The 6,000-nt window shown below is 41.4% G+C and overlaps 1 pseudogene; it reads right to left on the bottom strand.

Moving 5' to 3' along the window:
- Positions 1-1,472: 1,472 nt before the first annotated feature.
- On the bottom strand, positions 1,473-2,007 carry LOC109436212 (mediator of RNA polymerase II transcription subunit 28; annotated as a pseudogene).
- Positions 2,008-6,000: the final 3,993 nt, after the last annotated feature.

Below are 6,000 nucleotides of genomic sequence, written 5' to 3'. Positions count from 1 at the left end.
AATAATACCTAATACTCACAAGGGGCACAGAGATAGATACAAATTACTAACCTTCCAGGGAGAACCAAGCAAGGTTGGTAGAGGACAGGAAGTCCTCCTGTGTCCTGTGGCAGCGAGGGCACTCGGGGACTTCAGGGATAGGGCAGTATCCAGGCCAGACACACTGTAAGTGGATGGCATGCATGTGGGGAGGGAACTTTGAGGCTGGAGAAAACAAAGTGAGCCAAGAAACCAAGCCACAGAGGTACTCCTGCCTCTCCAGGAGACAGTGGAGTGTTTGTTTTGGGAAAAGGGATGTAATCTAGTAAAAGACTAAACAACAGAGAAAGGAAAGCCTCCTGCAGGCAGAGCCAGACACAATGCCAGTCTGTAGCAGCAGATCAACAGACCATGTCGGTCTGTGTGACCATCAAGAGGAGGCCCAAACATCGTCCCAAATGCTGAGGCTCCATATCCTCTTTGTGGAGGGTAAGATGCCAAGAGTCACCCCGCAAGCCCCTCCCCAGCCAGAGGCCCTGGCCCTCAGAATCAACACTATCACCAATAAGAGACTTCTGTAATGGAAAATTTCTCCAAAAAAGCAAAACAAAAACAACACAAGCAAACAAAACTGAAAACAAAAAGTGACATCACAGTGACCTTTAAGCCTCATACGTGATATCACCTCTGCCCAAGTGGAGCTATTAAGAACAGGGGTGCCCTGTTCTTTAAACTGATTCATTACTGCAGAACATAACAAAATTTAGCATATCACTGCTCCTACTACATCCCCTCCCAACCCAAAAAAGTAAAGATCACACAAAATATAAACTTACCCAAATAAAAGCCAGTATCAACTTAAGGATCCTACTGTAATATTACCACTAACCTTGGATATTACAATCCTCTTCCGACCTATTTTCAAAATATCCTCATTCTGAGAGCTCTGGAGGCATTATAAACATTGGTTGCATTAGATTCCTGTTCTTGAGGTAGTTCAAAGTCTTGAAACACAGCAAGTTTACATATTTTTACATACTACCACTGAGGGCTAATTAACATAAAAGGCCTATATCCAGAATTCTCACCCTCTGATTCACGGGTCAGATAACACAAACTGGGTTTTCCTCACATGATACAATCTAATCTAAAACTAGAAACACACGGAGATTAAGTTATACAAACATGTAAAAAATAAAAACAAGCAGAAAAACAAAACATAAAAAGGAATCTGCCCATGGCGTCACACTAAGTCTAAATTTTGCTACAAAAAAATTTACTTGGTTTACAAAAGCTATAGGTATTTTATAAAGTACTGAAGAAATAACAGCTTATAAAAATAGGGGGAGATTTTTATACGGGAGCATGAAACTAAAAGCATCTCGTTGTATGGTAACGTGTTCTAAAACGAACTGTCCTCAGTAAGTGGTGTTTGGCAAAAACCCTGGGCTTAGGCTGCCTCCTACAGCAGCCTGGTTCAGGCCGGCTCTAACTCAGGTTTGCTTCATAGGTGCAGGGATGTTAGCAGCCGCCTGCTCCAGGTAGGCCAGCGAGCCCTGGGAGACAAAAGCTGGCTTTTTGTGCTGCGCGCTGATGTCCTCCAGCACCTTCTGCCAGGGCTGCAGCTTGGTCACGTACTTCTGGACCAGCGCATCCTTCCGCTGTAGCTCGTTCCTTAGGCCCGAGACACCCTCTTTGATAACTTGCTCTGGTTTCTGGACAGATAACTGCAATCTTTTCTGTAGGAAAAAACACTCGGTCTGTCTCGCAATATCTAGAAATTTCTGGATACACTGATCAACACCGGTTCGAATTTCTTCCTGATCCGTGCCATTGACAGTCCTGACTCACTAAAGAAGCAAAGCAAGCCTCGAAAGATGACTCCAACTCATCCACCAAGGTACTCGGAGAAGATCTTGGGGAACCTGGCGCGGCCTGAAGAAGCGAAGCCTGGCCCGGGAGTCCTGGCTGGGGTGGCGGGGGTCCGGGTGGCTGCCAGGAGAACATACCCCCAAGCTGAGCCGCCATTTCTGAAAATTGATAATTTTTATATATAAGAGTGTATTTGAGCAAAATTGATGACATGCTGGAGAACAAGATTTCAAATCTGCAGAATAACAGTTTTGCTGCTGCTTTATGCATTCGAAATTAAGCAGGGAACATAAGGAAGAGCACATGGGGGTGAGGAAAAGCAAGGCGGGGATGGGATTACAGGATAGTTAGCAAGATAATGTGCTCTCTTGGGGGTGGTGACAGCTTATTTCAAAAGTGTGTTAACCTAGATGTGCAGAACAATGGACAGGGCTTGCTTAAGGCAAACATAAGCCTTTTACTAAAGAAGCTATATGGCTGAGGCATGACTACCTACCATGACTTATCCAGTTCGGAATATATGATCAGATCACCCTGTAGGTTATTTTCCAAAGAACCCCTTTTTTTCATCCACAACCCTAAAATTCTCTACATGTTGCAGGTATAAAACGTCGAAGCCCTGAGCCAGCTAACTAAACTTAATTAACTTCATGAGTAGTTAGCTCCTTCGCTGTGGAGATAGTTGTGGAGCCAGGGAACATTCATGAGTATGGGATTCACAGTGTACTGGGGTCTCCAGTTAGCCTAAGGCAAGGGACTGCCCCAGTAAAAGAATGCCAAGATTTTCAGTACACTGATTTCTCAGACACTGAGAAGTAAAAACCATCTCACTTTTTTATTGTTTTGAATCAAATTAAATATGGACCGCTTCATTCGCCTGGCTAGCAAAACATCTCAACTCAAGTTTTCTGAAGACACCTCCTCCCCATCTCCACCCCCCCCCCCCCCACTCACAACAACAAGAGAGCCAAAAGGCTGATATGAACCAGAAAAAAATTGACGGGGGGGTGGGGTGTCTATGTTCTCTGTCCTGGTTGGTACTTTGCTTTTTAACCTTGTGAGGTACATTTGGGGGTGGTTCGCCATTACCATTCATTCTCTCCATGGGATAGGGGCTGGGTCCCCGCGCTGTGCAGTGCTGTTTCCTGACAGTCACGCAGAAGCTCTGCTGATTCCTAGGTGCTGGGAAGGACCAGTGTGCAGGTGTCTTCTACTCCCAGCCTCCCACTTCTGTTTGACGCCATCATCCCTGGCTTCCAGTCCCTGGAAATCCAGGACTGGTGGGGAAAAAAACTTCAAACCTTCCACTTCTGAGAGCACATAGCTTAATCCACCCCAATGGGTCTGAAACCAAAACTGTTTAATTTCTTCCAGGGAATTCAGAATACGAAAGTATGTCTGTGAGAACCGAAAAAAAAAATAAAAATATTTGTTTATTCTTTTGGCCAATGAGTTTTCAGCAAGATGGATAAGACAAATTTTAGTTCTTCAATAATACAGCTCATTTCATAAAGCTACACTTTATTCTAGCCATACATTTTTAGGATGGGTGACAATATCCGAAAAGGTGAAAGGAAAATTCAGATTCACAGATGCTGCTTCTAGTTGTTTATACTAACCAGGTCCCCAACACCTGCTGGGTACAAAATGGGTTGAGTTTAAGTAAAACAACTGTTAGAATATTAAGATTGAAGTGTGGACTGGGGAAGGAGCAGATTAGTTGTTTTACCCAGAGGAGTGAGCCTCTTCTATTGTGCAGCTAAAAAGGAGTACTACTGCTTAATACTCTATTGCACAACTTGATTTATTCTCAGAAACCCTTTGCTCCCTATACAATGGAATTCACACTTACTGCCGCCTCACTCCTCAGGGATCCTTGGGAATTCCCTGAGATAATTTGTGTTAAGTGCTTTTTTTTCTAGTCAATAATAATACCAACAAGGGCTATTAAAATATCTAAACCATGGATACCTCCCCTTTTTTTCAGTTGTTTTTGATGTATGTCCTAGGTAAAATGTGTAAACTACTAGAAAACCTTCCAGTGGAGACAGACGAAAAAAAGTGATTTCTGATATGCTCACCTACCTCCCCAAATGTTGGTATGACAGCTGAATTTTGGAGGTGTGTGTTCTCTTCTCTTCTACATCCGTCTTGATGGCAGCATTTGAGTGTGTTGGGGTGGGTTCATACCATCTTGTGAGAGCCCGTTATGTATCTCTTTCCAGCACTGTGTTGGCAGCATCATGATGGTAGCTTGAAATTAGCCACAGTGGGACATTTACAAGGAGGGTTGAAGACAACAAATGAAAGCTGATTGATAGACATTTATCAGGACATCACTGCCTAAAAATGAGGTTCAAACCAGTTTACTAAATAGTTTATTTAAAAAAATGATTGAAAAGACTCAGAGGTTTTTCATTTGTATGAAAAAAGTGTCCACAGAGACAGTTCAAGTGATTCATAATAGGAAGACTGTTCATTACCTCCCTTTCAGCATATATTGATAATAATAATTTCAAAATGCCACCGCTACATTTGTTTAATAGTTAATTGCCTGAGTGCTAATGATAACATATCTTCAGAGTGCTACAATTTTGCTTTCTAAAAAGAAAAATACAAGAAAGCAAGCAAGAATCTTTTGAATTAATGTTTGGAAAAGGTGAATGGAGAGATAGTGAGTACCATTTGAATTCTATTGCAGGCAACCTCTATTTTTTGTTTTTTGTTTGTTTTTGCAACCTCTATTTTTATGAAGAGCTATTTGTAGCTCTTAATGCTCATTGTTCCTCCCCACCATTGCAGCTCTGTCATAAATATGTTGTGTTAAACCTAAATTACTTTGACAATCATCACAGATTTTAAGGAATATTATGCTAGGTCTTAGGGGGTGCAAGGGGATTGAATGGAATAATGAGTTCATGGCTGCAAACTATTGTGCTATTGAAAAAAAATTCCCCTCTTCTTATAAACACGACCACGTCCATAAACAAACAAAAAAAATCTTGTGCTTGACTCAATAACATTGTATCAGTATCAAATATGTCTTTGTTCTAATTAGAACCAAGGTGAAGGACATAGAAATGATTTTCTGTATACTGCTATCACATTTCATAGCAGGATTGCTAAACAACATGTATTTTTACTCGAGTATTCTGTTATGTCTCCAGGAAGCTCAGATATCAAATACCGTTGTTTGAAAAAGAAAAAAAAAAAAGAAAAGACCTCTATGGGAAGTTCACTTAAATGGTAGGAGGCCTTTCCTATGATGTGGAATCCTGCATCAGTGCTGATGTGGTTTTCTCTGCGGTTGCTGATGTTCGCACTTCGAGGGCGATCTGCTACACAGCCATGGACTCACCAAGCAATGCCTCCAAGACCCTCAAGAACTCATTCACATGGACTTCTAACTTTAGAAGCATCTCATGTTGGCTTTATTCAAACATGTCAGGATTTACTGTGAACCACAGATGCATTGGTTTTCAGGTCAGAACCTTGCACTTCAATTCAGAGGGGGAGGTGAGCCTTGCAGGAGCTCTCCAGATGTGCACCTCTATACATGTGGCTGGATCCCCTCCTCTATCCCCCAGGGAAAGGGTGTGGTTAGAGTACCAGAAACTTATGATAAAGCTTATACTTTATAGTTTTCTAGCTCTAAAATGTTACCTCCCACCCCCCATTTCTTATATCTTAGGAGGAGTGAAATGGTGGGTGTTTGAGGGTTAGGGACACATGACTTTCTGAGTTTTCTTGTGAGTCTGAGGATGTCAGATCTTAAGTTCATGGATTTAGGAACACACTCCTAAAGCCAATGTAATCCTTAAATCTAACCTTACTAGCCCAACATAAGAAAAATGCTCAGAATAATTGATGCATAAGAATAATGCTCTGGCTTTCTGACATATGGCCATTTATAAGTTAAGATATTCAGGCTTGCTCATTATATTTTCATGCATTGGAATTTATTTATGAAGGCAGTTATTAAGCCAACATTTCTTGAGATCAAATATATGTATATGAAACAAATCAATAAAAATTTAAAACAAGAAGGAAACTATAAATAATAATACCTAACATTTCCTATCCACCTTTCCTACATCAGGAACCATGATAAGGGCCTTTAAGGGATTATTCATTGAGAAAATCTAGGAT

The sequence above is a fragment of the Rhinolophus sinicus genome, linkage group LG02 (genome assembly GCF_036562045.2).
Source record: "Rhinolophus sinicus isolate RSC01 linkage group LG02, ASM3656204v1, whole genome shotgun sequence".
Classification (NCBI taxonomy): Eukaryota; Metazoa; Chordata; class Mammalia; order Chiroptera; family Rhinolophidae; genus Rhinolophus; species Rhinolophus sinicus.
Note: the sequence above shows the minus strand (reverse complement) of the source record. Positions and strands in the feature narration are given on the sequence as shown.